Source organism: Mus caroli, chromosome 2 (assembly GCF_900094665.2).
Source record: "Mus caroli chromosome 2, CAROLI_EIJ_v1.1, whole genome shotgun sequence".
NCBI classification, from domain to species: domain Eukaryota; kingdom Metazoa; phylum Chordata; class Mammalia; order Rodentia; family Muridae; genus Mus; species Mus caroli.
The window spans coordinates 563,551-583,261 of record NC_034571.1 but is presented as its reverse complement, the minus strand read 5'-3'; the positions used below and the strand labels follow the sequence as shown (position 1 = coordinate 583,261).

General features: G+C 41.6%; 1 protein-coding gene and 1 pseudogene across 2 annotated transcripts in view; both read right to left on the bottom strand.

Moving 5' to 3' along the window:
• Fam107b (family with sequence similarity 107 member B) overlaps positions 1-19,711 on the bottom strand; it is a 209,233-nt gene that overhangs the window by 76,079 nt on the left and 113,443 nt on the right. The gene's annotated exons all lie outside the window — the stretch shown is intronic.
• Positions 17,576-18,586, bottom strand: LOC110289533 (annotated as a pseudogene). The gene has a single exon (XR_002377355.1). The product of XR_002377355.1 is annotated as a presenilins-associated rhomboid-like protein, mitochondrial pseudogene (transcript).

Here is a 19,711-nt window from a genome sequence, read left to right as displayed (position 1 = left end):
CTTGTATGTCACTAAGATTTATTTATTCTCAACTTATTAGGAGATTCTTTAAGAGATGGCTTACCACTGGGACTTCCCTTCTTGCCCTAGAACCCATTTATTAGGTATACCCCAGATAGTCTCTTTGCCACACAAACTTCAAGACAAAACTTTCCTATCACAGCCCAGCATCTACTTAGGCAACCATGCCAAGCTCTGTTTTCCCTACACAGGACTCATTGTTGCTCTCTCTCTCACTATGAAAGTGCCTGGGAGACAGTGTACCCCTCATGGAGTGAATATCCACTCCACCTGCTTTCCTTCCGGCCACTTCTGGAATATGTACAGTATATCATACACAATTCCTCAAGCCATCCTGCAAGGCAGCCACATGAGCTAGGTTACTAAGGAAGCACTGCTTCTTCAGTTACTCTGAGCCAGACCACTGGCTTTTCTTCCATTAAAATCAAAGTACTATGTGAGGCTCAGTGGGTAAAAGCCCTTGCTATTCTAGTCTGACAACACGAGTTTCATCTCCAGAACCCAGCTATAAATTGTACACACTAGTGCATATCTGTAATCTCGGAACTCCTGCAGAGGGAGGGGCCACGTGACAGGAGAACTGGCTGGAGACAAATGGTTAGCTAGACTGGATGGAGTATCTGCACAGCAGCAAAGAGACCCAGCCTTAAAACACGGAAAGCAAAAACCAACTCCAAAAATCTTGTCCTCTGACCTCATGCAAACAGACACACACAAAGTTACACACACACACACACACACACACGCACACGCACACGATCAATCAACAGTTAATGTTTAATGATTTCAAAGTTCCTTATTTAAGAAAGGACTCTTCTGCCAGAGAAGGACTCAGTGCTAGACAGCCTGACTTGTATATTTGAGTCTCCAGGATTGATGCGCAGCACTACCCAAAACAGATGAAGTTGGTTTCTTCTTTAACCGTGGTCCTAAAAGGCGATGTTAATGGTTCCATACTGTCCTTTTAAGTGACTCTGTGTGGAAAGGACTAAGCTGGATTTGGGGAGAGAAGTATGTCAATTTGAAAGTGTAGTGATAAGCCTGTCAAAGCAGCTAGGCAAGTAAAGGCACTTGTCCCATAATTTGGCCACCTGAGTCCCATCCACTTAACCCACAGAGAGGTGGAAGGAGAGAACTGAGTCTGTCAAGTCGTCCTCTGCTCTTCACATGTGTCCTGTGGCATGTATTCCCTCCCACACAAATCATGCAGACACATACATACACAATAACAGCAACACAGAAAAAGGTCCAGTGTCTGCCCTCGTGAAGCTAATAAATGTAGTATACATCTTATCACTTGTTTCTTTGTTTGAAGCAGGGTTTCTCTATGTAATAGCCCTGGTTGTCCAGGACTCACTTTATAGACCAGGCTAGCCTTTAACCGACAGAGAGCCACCTGCCTCTGCATCCTGAGTGCTGGGATTAAAGGTATGTGTCACTACACCTTACTCCCATACTGTAATTTTTTATTACTTTTATTTTTTAACAGTCCAGTCGTTGTTCCCCCTCCCATTCCTATAGTCCTCGCCACTGTCACCAAGAGAATGTCCTCTCCCCTCTCCCAACTCCCTGGGGCCTCAAGTCTCTTGAGAGTTAGGTGACAGTTAGGTGCATCTTTTCCCACTGAGGCCAGACCAGGCACTCCTCAGCTGTACCTGTGTCGAGGCCTCAGGCTAGCTCATATATGCTGCCTGGCTGGTGGCTCAGTTATACTCATGATTTTTTTGTTTTTTTTTTTTTGTTTTTTTTCCTTTTATTATTATTTTTATTCACTTTACATCCACTCACTGCCCCTCCCAGTCACACCTCCCACATCCTTCCGATATCCCCCCTCCCTTTCTGCTCTGAGTGGGTGGAGCTCCCCTGAGTATCCCCCCACCCTGGCACATCAAGTCCAAAGACTATACTCATGATTTTTGCCTTACTTAGCTTGCAAATTTTGAAAGTAGATGAGATTAATGTTTAAGTTTTCTCAACAATTAGAAATACATATTAGAAGCTAGACATATATTTATTGAATAGTCCTAACACACCATAGATGGATATAGCAAACTTAGTTAGTGATCAAGGCTGGATCAATGTGTGTGTTTAGGAGGTAGAAAGCCCTGGGTTCAGACCTTGGCACCAAAAATTAAACAAAAAAGTCAATATGATTGAAAAATGTAAGGTATCACTGGGGCCTGGGGAGATGCCTTAGTGGTAAAGAGCGCATACTGCTTTGCAGAAGAACCAAGCTCAGTTCCCAGCACCCATGTCAGATGGCACACAACCATCTGTAGCTCCAGGAACATGTGGTACCTCTGACCTCTGTGGGAACTTATACTCACATGAATGTAGACACACAGAGACATATAAAATATACATAATTTTAAAATAAAAACAATTTTTAAAAAAAATGTAAAATTATAAGTTGAATAGGGTATCTCACACCTGTAATCCCAGCACTTGGAAGGTAGAGGAAGACCAAGAGTTCAAGGTCATCCTTGCATTTATAGCAATTCAAGGCCAGCTTAGACCAAGAAAAAAATAGATATCACTATAGTATAAAACTTAACGTAGTAGTTTATTCTTTCAAACTTTTGTAGTAATATACAATAGAGTCTAATATAAGCTATTTTCCTGCTGCATTGAATAAGAGTACTGAAAATGTAGTTTACTTTATTTCGCTTCTTAAATGTTATTTACTTTTATACTTTCTTAGAATTTTCAAAACAACATTGGTTTATTTAATTGCAGGAACTAGCCCCTGTGCCATGACACAAATGTAAAGGTCAGAGGACATCCTGTGGGAATCAGCAGCCTTATTCCATGTGGGTCCTGGGGATGGAACTCAGGTCACCAGGCCTGACAGCAGTCAACGCTGCCTGATAAGCCATTTTGTCAGCCTGCACGATTTTTAAATTAGGGTTATGATCTGCTGTGGACAGGAGGACTGAGCACTTCAGTGGGAACTTGATAAAGCTGGACTTAGTGTTCGCCACATACTTACCAGCCCTGCTGTTCTCAGGGTCGGTTTTATAAATAAAAGGAAGAACCGGATCCACTCCACGGAGCTGCTGGAAGCATCTATGTCCAAACCACTAACAGCAAATGAAAAGAGAAAGGGTGTTGTTTTAACTGAATTTTCAACTATTCTCAGTGCCTCCCTCGTGACATGCAATAAACCCAAGGGACTGCTAATGATGCAGGCAATGAATATGCACGAGCTGGAGCTCCACCAAGAAGCTAATAGGAGGTATTGTCCCTCTGCCTAGGTGTAGGCCTGGTATTACAAAGTGGAGAGGCCCAGTTGGCATATTCCTGGCAAGTTCCATGCAGACTTCTTTCTTGGCTTACTGGAAAACACAAATTTTCATTGAATAAAAAGAAGATGTAATGACAGATACCCTTGGGTCCCTTATAAAAAGCAGTAAAAATAGTGGGTGAGTAAAAGTTTAAAAATAAGGGAGCAGATGGGTGGGAAAGACAGGGAGAGGATGAGAAGAAACAGGCAGGACAGGACAGGACAATAAGAGAAGAAAAACAGGCAGGAAGTGTTAACCACAGGCATGTTTGGAGTAGGAGGGAAGACAAGGAAATGAAGAGGCAGGAAAGGAAAAGGAAATGGCCTGGAAGAAAGTCAGGGTATTTTAAGGCTCTGTGTATGTGAAGGTCATGGACTTGTTAAACTGTGAATTAAAGACTAAGGAAGCAAACTTTCCGTTGAGGAATTGTTGCGCACCAAGATAACATTATTCACAAAGAGTGCAGTTGCTGTACACTCAAAGCTGGGACATTTAAATCCTTGGAGAACAACCCTGAAGCTAGAAATATGGGAGAGTCCAGGTCTTGTGCTTGAGAGACCAAGCCACATGGGGGAACGATGTGTAAGTGGACAAAAGTCAAAATGCCCTGATATTCCTAGATAGCACACAGATGCATAGATTCATGCATGTTCATATGCTGTGGAAGTAGAAGCAACAATTGTCCAGGGGAACAAAAGGGACTAGTGGGAGGGGGAGGGGAGATGTGAAGGGCCACAAGGTGTGAGGAGGAATATGATGTCTAATTGTATGGACTTCCATGCAACCTTTAGTCCTCTCAATACACACCGAGAGGGTGAGATCAATTACATCGTTCTACCTTCATTTCTGGTGGTGTGGCAACTTTGGGGGACAAAAGGAAAAAAGTATTTGCTTATGATTCCAAGTCCTTGTCCATCACTGAGGGAAGTTGAGGCAGGTGCACACAGGCAGGCCTGTTTGTTACATCACAGACATATCACCTGCAACCAAGGAACTCAGCCAAAGCGATGCAGTAGCATCACGGAAGATGCTGCTTACTGCCAGGCAGGAAGACTTGCACTCAGCTAGCTTTCCTAGACAGTTCAGGGCCATCTACCTAGGGACTGGTGCCACCAAACCTGCAGTGGGTTGGGGCCCCTTACATCATTTAACAAAGTCAAGACAATCCTCCACAGACATACCCACAGGCCAGTCGGATGTAGTCAATTCCTCAACTGAAATGCTTATACTAGATAGTCCTAGCTAACAGTTAAAGCTAACCTAGGCAAGCATCAACTGAATAGGACAGTGCAAAATTATTCATGTTTTTTTTCCATTTGAAAGGTTAATGTATCAAATTTCCACAACCTATCACTTCTTAGGATTGAGGAAGCATGGAAATAATGGAAATATTTGAATATGAAAATAGAACTGTGAGTTAAGACAAACTGAAGAAAACCAAGCAGGAACTGTCCTGTGAGTGAAGGCAGGACACAGCCTGTCCAGGAAAGGGTGATGGGAGGAGAAAAAACAAATAGGGAAGGATCAAATAGAAACAAATAGGTAGGTAGCATGGCAATAGCCTAAACAGACACGGACAGGAGCAGGAGCCTCATTGCGAGTGTCTGCAAGCCCCAGATTATCTTATGGGTTGCACCTTGGAAAGACCACAGCCATGCCGATAGAAGCACAAGTCCAGGCTTGTCGGGGGTTTCCCTAGGTGCTCCCTGAGTTTTCACTTGGTATCCTAATACACCCAACAATCTCCATGCAAACATTAAGTCCCTGGATTAGAAGTGTTTATGATAATGAATTTGGGGGACCATTCATCCCTTGGGTTGTGAAGAATCATGGGTCCTATATTTTAAAGTATTCTTGGTGTTCAGTTTGCAGTTTATCATATAAGGATGCTGTAAAAGTTTTCTTTTTATTTATCTTTGATAATTTCACACATCTATGAAGTTAATGTGACTATACTCGTTCTTATTGCCCTCTCCCTTTCCCCACTTCCTCTGGACCCCCTTTTCTTGTTAACAGGTCCCTACCCTACTTTCATTCAGAGAATCATAGTTATACTTTAAGCATCTTTATTGCTCCAATCTTCAAAATCTAAAAGAAACTGGTTTATTTCTAGATATACAGAACTACCAAAGTTAAACCACAAAGAATGATTTTAAAGACCTGTAACATCTAATGAGAAAGAAACAGTAATTAAAAATCTCCCAAATAAAATAAACCCAGAACCATGATGGATTTTGTGTAGAATTCTACCAGTCCTCCAAAGAAGGTCATCAATACTCCTCAAATTGCTCCATAAAATAGAAACTGAAGGAGGACTTCCAAATTATTTTACAAAGCTAGCATTATCCTAATACCCAAACCAGACAAAGACTAAACCAACAAAAACAGAAAGAAAGAAAGAAAGAAAGAAAGAAAGAAAGAAAGAAAGAAAGAAAGAAAGAAAGAGAGAAAGAAAGAAAGTTAGTTATAGAGCAATATCCCTTGTGAGCATAAATCCTCAATAAAGATTATCTACCATGATTGGGTTGGCTTTATCTCAGAGATTCGGGGATAATTCAACACAGAGAATCAATAAATGCAATCTACCGTACACATAGACTAAAAGCCAGAACCACACGATCATCTCAGTAGATGTAGAAAAGGCCTGTGACAAAATTCATTTTCCATGTCTTTGTTTATAACACACCAGGTTTAGTTAGTGTTACATGCACGAGCATGTATGTATGGTTATTACTGGGCATGTGGCAGCTTAGCAGTGACTACTCACTGAAGGAAAATGACTCCTTTCCAGGCCTCCATTTATCATCAATAGCTAATGTTTTCTTAAGGTATAATTCAACCCACTTTAAAAATATAACTGTACGCAGCAAAAATTTATGTCTAATGAACTGTTCTATGATTGTTGACAAATTCAGGCAGTTATGTAACAATAACACAATTATGGATGTCAATATTTTATCACCTTAGAAGGTTGACTTCCACGTCTTCACGCTCAGTCCTCTTCTGTCCCCTCCACTCCAGCAGTCCCTGCAACTATTCTCTGAGTCTTGATCTATAGTGTTTGCCTTTTCTAAAATGTTAGACTAATGGTATTTTACAGTGAGCTTTTTTCATTGAGATTTATTCATGTTTTTTGATGTATCTGCAGTTCTTGCCTGGATTGCCAAGTGGTATTCAGTGGTATTCCAGTGAATGGACACACAGCAATTTATCCATTTATGGTTAATACTTCAGGACTTGTTTCTAGGTTAAGGTGCTATAAACATCTCATATATGTCATGTGTATATGTGTGTACATGTGTGTGTGTGAGGGTCTATGATGTACATGCATGGTACATGTGCTTGTTCGTATAGGTGTGTGCACATGTGTGTGTGCTTGTCAGTGTAGCTGTGTTCACATTTGTGCACATGCATGTGGAGGTCAGAGGTAGATATAGGATGTCCTTTCTTGATTGCTATCTGTCTATTTTTTAAGACAGGGCCTCTCACTGAACCTGAATAAGTATTAATTTGGCTAAGCTAGCTGCCAATGAGATTTGGGAATCTATGTGTCTCTGCCTCATTCCCCCAGTGCTGGGTTTGCGGGCATGCACCACCATATAACTTTTTTCATGGGTTCTGAGGCTACAACCTCGTGTTTGCCCAGCGGGTGCTTTACCACTTGAGCTATGGCTTCAGTTTTCACAACACTGAAGGAAGAATCAGTGACTCGATCTTCCAAATGTTGTGCTAACTTCCAGCACCGGAGACTGTGACTTTATTTGGAAATGTAGCCATTATAGATTCATCGATTAAAATAAGGTTATTCCGGAATAGTGTAGGACTTAATATGATGGGTGGTGCTGGTGGGGGTAATAGCGGTATGTGCACACAAGCAATGGCACATGTGTACTGTGCATATGGAGGTCAGGTATCATCCCTTAGTTATGGAGAAAGGGTCTCTCGATGGGGCTCTCTCTGCAGCTGCTGATTCTGCTAGATTGGCTTGGCCAAGAAGACCCAGGGATCTTCCTGTCTCTGCCTCCCCAGGGTTGGAATTATGAATGTGCACCCCCATACCCAGCTTTCATGTACAGGCTGAGGATCAAACTTGGGTCATCAGACCTACACAGTAGGTACTGAGATATTTTCCTAGAGGGAGAAAAGCACGGAACCCACTCCATAAAGAGAATATGTTATATGACAGTGGATACAGAACTGGAATAATCTATCTACAAGACAAGGGATGGCAAGACTTACAAGTTTGTAACAGAAGTCACAAGAGAGTCAAAAGGATAGTTGTAAGTTTTGGAGGCTGCTGACTTTCCTAATATTTGTTGTTATGTATGGTAATAGTGTGTAGTATGTTTTACTTGACAAAACCCACCCAGCTGCTTTTCAGCATGTATAGATTCCCACCAGAAGGGCGTAAAGGATCCAGATTATAGATTTCTACATTATCAGTGTTTTTGAGTTTTGCAATTCTTGGAGATATATGGTACTTTTGATTTTCCTAATATATTATGATACTGAACATATTTTGTGTGTGTGAGTTAACGCACTTGCTGTCTCTAAACCAATCCACAGTGAAGAGTCTTTTAACCACTATTCTTGGTTATGTGTTTTCTAAGTGAGTTGTAAGAGGTATTTTTGTTTGTTTCCTCTTCTCTTCCTTTTCTTTTCTCCATTTTGCTTTTTCTTTTGAGACAGGATCTCACTATGTTGCCTAGACTGGCCTCTCAATCCTCCTGCCTCAGTCAGCCCAGTGCTGGGATCCAGGCTTATGTAGCTACACCTTGGTTGTTAAGATTGTTAAAGGGTCTTTGCTTGTCGGTTTCTTTGTTTTTACTCCCTTGACGGTTTTATTGATTTTTACTTACTTACTTACTTACTTACTTATTTGAGACAGCTTTACTCAGGATCATCCTCCTGTCTCAGCCTCCCAAGTGCTAAGATTACAGGTGTGAGCACCAAAAAACCCTCTATGAGTGTTTGAAAAGTATTTTCTGCTCATCTGCAACTTTTCAAAAACTATTTTCTTAGTTCCTTTTGACGAAAAATAAACCCTTTTAAAGTATGAAGTGGCGTGAGTCCTTTTTTGTTGTTGTTATTGTTTTTGTGTCCTCTATGAAAACAATTGGCCCAAATCAATATTCCAAATACTTCCTCTTGTGTTTTCTCCAGGTGTTTGAATATTTTTACATGTTTGTATGGTGCTCAACATGGTGGCCCCCTTTTGCTGTTCCTTTCTTTCGTTGTATAGTCACTCTGTTGACATGGCTTCATTTATTTAAAGTGCCTGGCACATTGATTACTTTGTTCTGATTGATGTTTATCACACATCATTCGATTGTGCAAGTGTGGGTGTGCTTGGGTCAGCTTCCAGGCTTCTCTGTTCTGTTCCTTTGTCTGTTGAGTTGTCCTCCCATGATACCACAGCACTCTTTGCCTTGCTGTATTGAATGCCTTGAAATTAGGCCATGTGGATTGTCTACTTCTGTCATTCAGAAGTTGTTTTTGTTGCCCACGTTCCTCTGTTATTCATACTCTCTAGTTGTACAAGTTTGATTGTCCAAGTATCTGGTGATTGTTTGCTTGTTTGAGACAAATTCTTATGATGTAGCTCTGACTGTCCTAGGTGGAGCTCATTATGTCAACCAAGCTGGCCTGGGATCAGAAAACTGCCTGCCTCTGCCTCCAAATGCCCAGTTCTATTTGCTAGATTTTTTTTTCCAGAATCAATGGTAACTAAATCACTGAGCACAACAACTAACATCCGAATTTATAAGCCATTCTAAGTTAAATCCACCAGTAGTGGATACAAACGGATCCACCACCTGAAACAGGGTCTCCGCTATCTACATTTTCCCCTCATCTCACGTCCTCAGGCCCATTCTTCTCTTCTCCCTGGAGGGCCCGCCTACTCACCCAGTGATTGGTTTCTTTGTTTATTAGAAGATCACAGGAAGTCCTGAGTGTGGGGTTCACTCCTAGTCCCACGCAGCCCCTCTTGGGGAAGCTGAATTAGCATCAAAATACAAACAGCACCAGGGCTACCCACAAGACTTCCCCCTTTCTGTCCAATTACAAGACTCTTATCTCAGATATAAATTGAGCACAACTATTAACATTTTGCAATTTATAAAGCACAAGAGAGACCTAACACCCAGTCCAACATTTTTATCAATTAAATAGAACACTCTGTCATCTATCTTAACTTAAAAGACTTATAAATCCATATGTTATTACCTGGTTTAGCTTGTATACTATCTGAAAACTATCTTCTTAAATATATTCTCTCAATGCTAAATGGCCTGGGTTGGTTATGAGGCTATAATTAGTCTTCAATCCCGTCAGAAATCTGAGAACGACCAATATTATCTGAAAATATAGGAAGCCTAGCACATCTTCCAGAACTGAGACAAATTGTAGAGACAGCTGCCAACCTATACAGCTCCTGTATGTCAGGTAGTTGGAGCATCAGTCTTTAACCTTCTGGTCCAGGATCATCTGACAGACCTTTGTACTGCAGAATTTTGAAGGACTGATTACCCTGACTTGGCAGAGATTATCAGTCGACTATTCCGCATAGTGTGTCCTTTTTCTGGATGGTATTTAGTCTGTAGATGAATAGGCAATTTCTGCCCAGTGGCTACCTAGCCACAATGTGCTACCTCAACTGGAGGTAGAGACACTCAATTTCTTCTTTGAATCCACAAAAGGGGAGCTGCTAGGAGCAGATATGTCTCAACAACAAAGAATAAATAACATTTAATGTCACATTGTGTGGATTTCTGACATTTTTGAAAACCAACTATCTATGTAAAGTCATCTGGACTCCCAACTATTTCTAATTAAATTATCTGAAAACACCCTAACAATAAAGTCAGAGCCATTAATTTGATACCTGGCCCTTAACTCACAGGCTTAAACATCTCAGATCAGTTTGTAATGGCATTTACAGAAAGACTGGGTCCAAGCCTTGTACTTTTAAATTTTTTATATCAAAAGAAGAAATTTATACCAATGAGAACCTTGACTCTGTATCAAAATAAATTCTGTACCAAAATAAGAAATTATGACTTCAACTTAGTAACTATTGTAAAGATTTTTACCAAATAGGAATATGGCTGCACAATCAATTCTAGCTATTTCCTCCCTGTTTCAATTATGGCCATTTCAGAATTCCCCAGAAAGACAACTAGAATAACTACCTCTAGACCCCCAAGTCCAGGGGACTGGGACAACAACTCTTCATAACTGCTTCAAGCTGAATATGGGCGTTGAGATATCTTTGAGGGGGGAGAAGAGTAGAAAAACTAGGGGAGTTGGTTGGCCTTAAGAAGGCCACACCAGCGATTGTTTTAGTCTCTGATGCTTGTGTCCTGATTGGATCTGGCTGAAAGTCCAAGAGATCAGGAGTTGAAAGCAGGTCAGTTCAGCATGTCTGACAATGAGACTCACTAAGGCTGTATATTCTATAATATACAAATTTCAAAACAAAATTTTAGTATCATCAAGATATCTGTATGGATTGTATTAGTCTATGTAAGGTGATCAGACTAGTTAGGATGGAATTTTGCTCCAATCATAAGTCTTCACTCGTGCTGTGTAAGGGATGACACAAAGAATATTATTTTGTTTGTTTGTTTGATTCACCTGAATCTATTTTCAGGTGGTCTTCCTCTGTCACATTTGATCCATATCACTCTGGAAGGTGGATAGATGCTAATCACCTTTTCTAAAAAATGCAAAGACAAAACTTCCTCCCAAATCAGCAGATCCTTGAGCCAGGAACCAGAAAAACCTTTAGCTCGACCTCTCTCCCAGAGAAATAATATAACCACAAAACTCAAAATCACAACTATTTTGAAAATTAAGACAATCTAAAATAAATAAAGTAAACTAAAATACTGTACCAACCTATTCTTGGGCTTTTTCTATTTAGTCATGCCAGAAAATTAACCCAAAATTCCCATGGAGTCCGCAAACAAAAAATATGAGTTCCTGCGGACTTTAATATACCATCTATCTTTATGCTCTCTACCTGGAACCACAGACATCTATTTATTAATACCTCTTATCTATCTGTTGTGCTCTCTACCTGGGGCCAGTAAATTTTCCCTATTCTAGTTCCAAACCATGAGCAAAATTCCCCATGTGATTCAGACAAAATCTATTTATAAATCTATCCTAAAAGCAAATAATCCCAATTTTTAATTAAATCATACTCCAATCAACATCTGCGAAGGAAACAGGCAGCTTCCATTCTGTGGCTCTCAGTGATCAGAGCAGCCTGCACTCAGAGCCCTCTTCTTTGTTTCAAGGATCCTGCACATGTGACTTGACTCTGCTCCACTTGACAAACCTCCAAGTTTCTAACTAAATTTCAAACTGATAAGCTAAGCATCATATATTTCTAGTGGATTCTTGCCTGTCATGTTGGACGCCATCTGTAGCATGAAATATTGAAAAATGCAAACCATGCTTCACCGACAGGCCCTGGCAGGCTGACTGGCCAGGCACTGGAGGGCATGGCCAGCCTGTTCTCATCTTGTGGAGACTCTCTGACTCAGCTCTGAAATCTCTCCACCCAGTTCACTAAGGTCCCACTGGTGGGTCACTACCACGCCAGCCCCACACTTCAAAATTCCCATGGCCTTTTGGGGTACACTTCTTGCAAACCCACACTTTACCACCATACCTTTCTCTCTGGAACCCAGTTGAGCTGCCACATGAAGGAAAACTCAACACAAACTCAGTTCAGAATCAATGGTAACTCAATCGCTGGGCACAACAACTAACATCCTAATTTCTTTTTTTTTCTTCTTCTTCTTCTTCTTTTTCTTCTTCTTCTTTTTCTTTCTTTTTTCTTTCTTTATTTGTTTTAATTTGGTATTTTCTTCATTTACATTTCAAATGCTATCCCAAAAGTCCCCCATACTCTCACCCACCCACTCCCACTTCTTGGCCCTGGCGTTCCCTTGTACTAAGGCATATAAAGTTTGCAAGGCCAAGGGGCCTCTCTTTCCAATGATGGCCGACTAGGCCATCTTCTGCTACATATGCAGCTAGAGACACGAGCTCCAGGGGGTACTGGTTAGTTCATATTGTTGTTCCACCTATAGGGTTGCAGACCCCTTTAGCTCCTTGGGTACTTTCTCTAGCTCCTTCTTTGGGGGCCCTATGTTCCATCCAGTAGCAGACTGTGAGCATCCACTTCTGTATTTGCCAGGCACCGGCATAGCCTCACAAGAGACAGTTATATCAGGGTCCTTTCAGCAAAATCTTGCTGGCATATGAAATGGTGTCAGTGTTTGGAGGCTGATTATGGGATGGATCTCTGAGTGTGGCAGTCTCTAGATGGTCCATCCTTTTGTCTCAGCTCCAAACTTTGTCTCTGTAAGTCCTTCCATGGGTGTTTTGTTCCCAATTCTAAGAAGGGGCAAAGTGCCCACACTTTGGTCTTCGTTCTTCTTGAGTTTCATGTGTTTTGCAAATTGTATCTTGTATTTTGGGTATTCTAAGTTTCTGGGTTAATATCCACTTATCAGTGAGTACATATCATGTGAGTTCTTTTGTGATTGGGTTACCTCACTCAGGATGATACCCTCCAGGTCCAACCATTTGCCTAGGAATTTCATAAATTCATTCTTTTTAATAGCTGAGTAGTACTCCATTGTGTAAATGTACCATAGTTTCTGTATCCATTCCTCTGTTGAGGGACATCAAAGCTGGACATCCTAATTTCTAAGCCATTCTAAGTTAAATCCCCCAGTAGCGGATCCAAATGGATCCACCACCTGAAAGGGGATCTCTGCTATCTACATTTTCATCTCCCATTCTCAAGCCCACTCTCTTCCCCTCCTCCACTGTCCCCTATATGCTAGATTTTAATTAAATCTGTAGGTCATTATGGGGAAATGGACATCAACTCGCATTATAACAATATTTTCTCATATGGAAACATGGTTTTTTTGGTTTGGTTTGGTTTAGTTTTTTGCTTTTAATTGGTTTTTTTTTTTCTTTCTCCTCTCTAAGACAAGGCTGAATCCTAGGCTGGCCTAAGCTCATTATATAACCAAAAATGACCTTGAACTCCTGATCTTCCTTCCTCCACCTCCCAAGTGTTGATACATCAAGCATGCACCACCATACCCAGTTTATACAGTCCTGGGAATCAAACCCAGGGCCTCATACAATGTAAAGCAAGCACTTTTCCCCAGTTCCAGTATCTTTTCATTTAGTTGGGTCTTCTTAGGCTTCTTTCTTCTGTATTTTGTCATTTGGGGTATACAAACCTTACACACACTTTGTTAACCTTATTCCTGAGTATTCCTTGGGTTTGATACTATCATAAACAACCCAGTTTTAGCTTTTTAATTTCCATTTTTATGCTACTATATTAAAAATCTAGCTAGAGTATTAGTACACTTCTATAACCCTAGCACCCAGCACAAAGGATAGTGAGGCAAAAGGATTAAGTTCCAAGCAATTTCGGACCTCACCTTCAGCCAGTAAGAACAATGACATTCAGCTAGCTCTATTTGGATTCTTTGAAAGCACTCATTAAGTTACTGTGCAGATTGGATTCCATTTGTGATTCTGCTGAACTGTATTTTTACTGCTTGTGACTGACTCCTACCACACACTCTTTGGCCTTGGATCTGGAATACTCAGACTCTTGTGATCCTATTGAATGAAATACTTCCTCCTGTGGTCTGCTTTTTAAAACTTAGGTAAAATAGAGCATTCTGTGGGCTAGACAAAACCAAATGCCAGAGGGACGAGGGCAATTAAAGCAAAGCATTTGATTAAAGAGTTAAGACCGAAGACTGAAGAGTATAAAGGACAGACGGGGAGTTAATGCTTACCTTCGCTGGGCTATGAGTCTATCAAAGGAAATGAGATACGTGGCCTAAAGAACTCCCGGAGGTTTCCAAACTAGAAGCATCTGTTGATTTGAGGTTCAGGAAGGAAGGGAGCTCAACCCCAGACTGATTATTTGAGACGTCCCCAGCCCATCAGGGGAGGGCAAGCCTCACTCAGTAAGGCTCAGCTCCTGGAAACAGGAGAGAGCACACAGATTGAAAGACATGAACGGGAAAGGTCTTTAGGGTAGAAAGTCCCACACGACCTTCCTGCAGCCAGAGAAGGTGTACTACAACAGTGAATACTTGACTAAATCAATCCAAAAATACTATGGTTCCAAGGTCTTGATTCCTCAGCTAATGACAGTATATAGCTCTTGACAGAAAAGCCTTTCTCTATCTCCCTGTAAAATAAGACACCTGCCATTTTAGCATGGTTTTACCACCAACACATTTAATAAAGTCTGTCTTTCATCACTGACTCAATAAACATTTGTGTGTTCACACTGGAACTAAGCAGGACTTCATGACTTAAGAATATGGAGATTTAAAATGGGTCACTGTCCTCCCCTAGCTCAGAGACTTCTAGAAGAGACAAGACAATGCAGCAAACAGTTATGATATCATGAAGTACCACAGTGGATAAGCAGCAGGGGATTCATAACAGATGGGAGAGGGCAGTCAGAGAAAGCTTTGCAATGGCAATCCTGTGTAAGAAGCACACTAAACAAAGAAGTGCATTCTAGAGCACTAAAAACCCTTAATGTGACTATTTTGGCACAGGGTGGTTGATCAGAAATGAGAACTTCATAAACATGGTAAATGCTTTAAACAATTTAACTTAAACTTATATTGGGTATCTACTTCTCAGTTCATTTGACTGTCATCTTAAGGATTTGTTTTAAGCATAAACTGGTTTTTTTTTTACATTTTTTATTAGATAATTTCTTTATTTACATTTCAAATGTTATCCCCTTTCCTGGTTTTCCCTCCAAAAACCACCTATCCCCTCTCCCCTCCCCCTGCTCACCAACCCACCCACTCCTGCTTCCTGGCCCTGGCATTTCCCTATACTGGGCATAGAGCCTTCACAGGACCAAGGGCTTCTACTCCCATTGATGAATGACTAGGCCATCCTCTGCTACATATGCAACTAGAGCCGTGAGTCCCATCATGTGTTTTCTTTGGTTGGTGGTTTAGTCCCAGGGAGCTCTCGGGGGTAATGGTTAGTTCATATTGTTGTTCCTCCTATGGGACTGTAAACCCCTTCTGCTCCTTGGGTACTTTCTCTAGCTCCTTCATTAGGGACCCTGTGCTCTGTCCAATGGATAGCTGTGAGCATCCACTTCTGTATTTGTCAGGCACTGACAGAGCCTCACAGGAGACAGCTTTATCAGGCTCCTGTCAGCAAGCTCTTGTTGGCATCCACAATAGTGTCTGGGTTTGGTGGTTGTTTATGGGATGGATCCCCAAGTGGGGCAGTCTCTGGATGGTCATCCCTTCCATTTCAGGCATAAACCTTCTTGATGGGTTCTCAGTTTTCTTTCTCACTGAAATATCACCCAAACTTCATTAACTACAAAGCATTTACACTATGATTCTTTAAAAAGAGAACAAGACCGTGGATAGTGTCTAGGGAGATGGCTCAGGGGAAACGTGCTTAACATGTCGGCATGAGGGCATGAGTTCAGATCTCCAGAACTCACTCAAAAGCCTGATACAGTAGGATGTGCCTCTGTGATCACAGCGCTCTTATGTTGCAATAGACAATGGGAGAATTCCCAAAGATTCTCTCTAGAGACCGGCTGACTTGGCATCCAGAGACTCTGTGTCAAATAGGAACGAGGTAGATGACTGAGGACTATCACCAAAGATTGCTCCCTGATATCTGTATGCATACCTTGGAATGAACAAGCTCCCCTCACCACAAGCCCACAGACAAACACAGAGAGAGAGAGACAGAGAGACACACACAGGGAGAGACAATGGGGAGAAAATGGAAGAGACATTGAAATCTTTTCGAATCTCACTTTTTTATCATCTGACCCGATTTCTCTTGCCCACACCTAGTTTGGCAGTAACCTGTCTTAAGCAACTCTTTTCTTCCCCTTCTCCTTCTCCTCCTCCTCCTCCTCCTCCTCCTCCTCCTCCTTCTCCTCCTCCTCCTCCTTGTTCTTCTTCTTCTTCTTTTCTTCTTCTTCTTTTCTTCTTCTTCTTCTTCTTCTTCTTCTTCTTCTTCTTCTTCTTCTTCTTCTTCTTCTTCTNTTCTTCTTCTTCTTCTTCTTCTTCTTCTTCTTCTTCTTCTTCTTCTTCTTCTTCTTCTTCTTCTTCTTCTTCTTCTTTTTTTGGTCAAGCATCTCACAAATGCTTGTAATTCCAATGACTGGGGCTCTGATACTCTTCTGGCTTACCATATACACATAATTTTAAAAATTAAAAAAACAATAATTGTGCAACTACAGAGACCACAACCAGACAATATGCAGGGAATGAAAGACCTCAGAATCTTCAGCCCTAAACGTGATGTCTCCATGAAATCCCTCCCCTCAGGGCTCAGAAAACCCTGCAGAAAAGGAGGCAGAAAGAATGTGAAAGCCAGAAGGGATGGAGGACAGCTAGGAAACCAGGCCCTCTGAATCAGCAGGATCTACACACATATGAACTCACAGACACTGAGGCAGCATGCACAGAGCCTACATGGGTCTGCACAAGATGGGGTCCTAGAGCAGAAAGAGAAGTAGATATATGCCCCTATAATTAACCCAGAAGCTATCTCTAGGATAACCAATTACAAATGAAACTTTAGTTTTCTCTAAGGGAATCTCATGGGAAGCAAACTACTCAAGTGTAGGCTGTGTGCCCAGCAGTAGATGCCCAACTGAAAATGAACTCAGCGCCATCTTAGGAGGGTCCTGTCTCATAATGTCACTCCAGGGCTCTTCCTTCTTCTCTCCTTCCTTTTGATTTTATCATATTTATTTATTTATTTTACCCTACAATTTATGGGATTTCTGAGTGTACAAACCCATCTTTGCATCCATGTTTGTTTTGTGCCCTTTCTTGGGCCTTTCCCCCTCTATTTATTGGTTCTGTTCTACTCCTTTTTGTTTGCTTTTGTTCTGTCATCATTTTTTTATCTTATTTTACTATTATTATGCCTTAGATATCTGTCTGTTTTTTGTTTTTGTTTTTTGTTTTTTGTTTTTTTTACAAACTAGAGATATAAACATTTATTTCACAACTTTGCCATAATTTGCTAAGGAGACACGTACTGAGGACATTTAAATCACTCGGGGGGCCGATGCTGAGGCTTTCCAAGCAGCAAGGATAAGATGCACCATACTGGCCAGCTCTGCAGACTTCACTTAGAGCCACCTCTTTTCTTGGGGCCATTAGTCCTTATTTCATGCCAGATTTTCACTAGAGGCTCCCTGATTTCCAAATGAGTTCATGTCCATATGTGATATACCATATTCCAAAGAGAGCTCCCCCAAGATGGGCTGCATGATCAAAAAATTTCCATCCCAGGATCATTCCAGCTGTATCCATGGCAATGATGGCTTTTAAGGCATTGCTGGCTGTGAAGGTGAAGACAGGGAGGAAGATGATAGCAAGCCTTCCCTCCAGAATCTTGGTGCAGACAGCTGCAAGCACAGTCATGATTGCTCCCGATGTACCAAGTGAAGGTCCATATCTTCCTGTGGCAACTTTACACACATAACTGACAAAATTGGAAATGACACCTGCAGACATATACAGTGCCACAAACTGCTCCTGACCCAGAATGTTTACGATGCTAGATGAGAAGCTCCACAAAACATACGTATTTGTTGATGCTGGGTTGGATGTAAAGTATCTGGTCATGGTTCGATGCAGGGATGGCACTCTCCACAAGCAGATTACGAGGGCATTTGCAGCTATGATGCCGGTCACAGTCCACTGGCCATCACTTAGGCTATTCCACCACTTGTTAATTTCCTTTCTGAGGTTTCCCTCCTTTTGTGGCCGAATGCTATCCAACCAGTCAGCTTTTATGCCATCAAAATAACTCTGAACCCTGGATTTCAGTGATTCATACTGCCAAATAGCAGCTGACCCAAATGCACAGCCTGTGAACCCAATGGTGAAGAAAAAGGGCTTCACGAGAGTTCTTATAGGATAGGGGGAAGGGTAAAAGACTGTTTCTTCCAGAGGTGGGATCAAGGCACTTCTCTTATATGCTTCTCCACTTGACCCTGGGTCTGATCTTCGAGGTTCAACCTTCCTGGGTGCTTTTCTAAATCCACATTTTTGCTGAAGAAACAAGTTAAACCTGTGTCCAAGCAGCCGCGGGGCCTGGGTCGCAGAGAGCTCCCGGTAGCCGCCACCCAAGGGAGGCTCCCACACTGGACCGCAGTGCCAGCCTCGCTGTACCCAACCTTGCAACACCATCTTCCCAACCTCTGCCCCACCATGGCCTGACCTCACTCCTGTCTGTTTTTTAAGGAGAGGCAGAGAGGGTATAGATTCAGATGGGAGGGGAGGTGGGAGGTGAACCCAGAGGAACAGCTGAAGGGGAAACTGTAATCAGGGTGTACTGTAGGAAAACACATCTATTTTCAATTATAAAAATCATTAGAAAAGACACAGACATCTAAAGGAGAATAAACACTGTGACATGGAAATGGTCACCAAAACCCACAAATATATAAAGGACAAGGACACAGAGCTTGGGCTTCACACTGTATCTCCCAATCAGGCTCTGCTCTTCAAGGGTACATATGACAGTCCTTTTCCTTAATTTTCCCAATCCTCAACAAAATGTCAAGATCACCTCTCCTAACATAAACACTACATATACCACCGAAGATGTTGTTGTTTTCAATGATCTTGCCAACCTCACTGACATAGACGTCTTCCAAGTAACAGGCATCATGAATTACCAGTTGCTTGTGTCAACAGATTCAGTACTCATCCTCAAACAGTTCCCAGTAAACAAATAACAGACAAAAAAGTGTATGGGAGGTAGGAAGCCCATTCAAAAAACACGTGGAAGACCATTCAAAAGCCACTGGAGTATAGAAAACAGTCTACAAACATTGAGAACAATTGAGTGACCACAATAATGACACTAATAAGTCCAGGAAATCTACCAGATAATAGAAGTGTAGAAGCTGCTGCATAGCTGGCTGAAAGTCCTGCCCAGAACAATGAGAGAGCCAGTTCTCACTGGGCTGGTATTGAGGCTATCTCAAAGTCAAAAGAACTTGATATTCAACTCCCAGAGAGTATGAATGTACCCAAATAGGATCCCATATTTGGGTACAGTAAGCTGTGCTTAAGACAAGTGTGGTAAAATTACGTGAGTGGCCACCAAACATGAGAATAAAGACAAAGAGATGGTTGGAACTATTGACTAAATAATATAGAGACCAGATAAACAGAAACATACATATATCAGAGCTTATTTACACTGACCAATATTTAAGAGTAAAAAATGCAGACTGGGGAGCCAGCTCAGTTGGTAAAGTGCTGCCCAGGAAGTGTAAGGGCTGCAGCACACATACAAAAAGACAG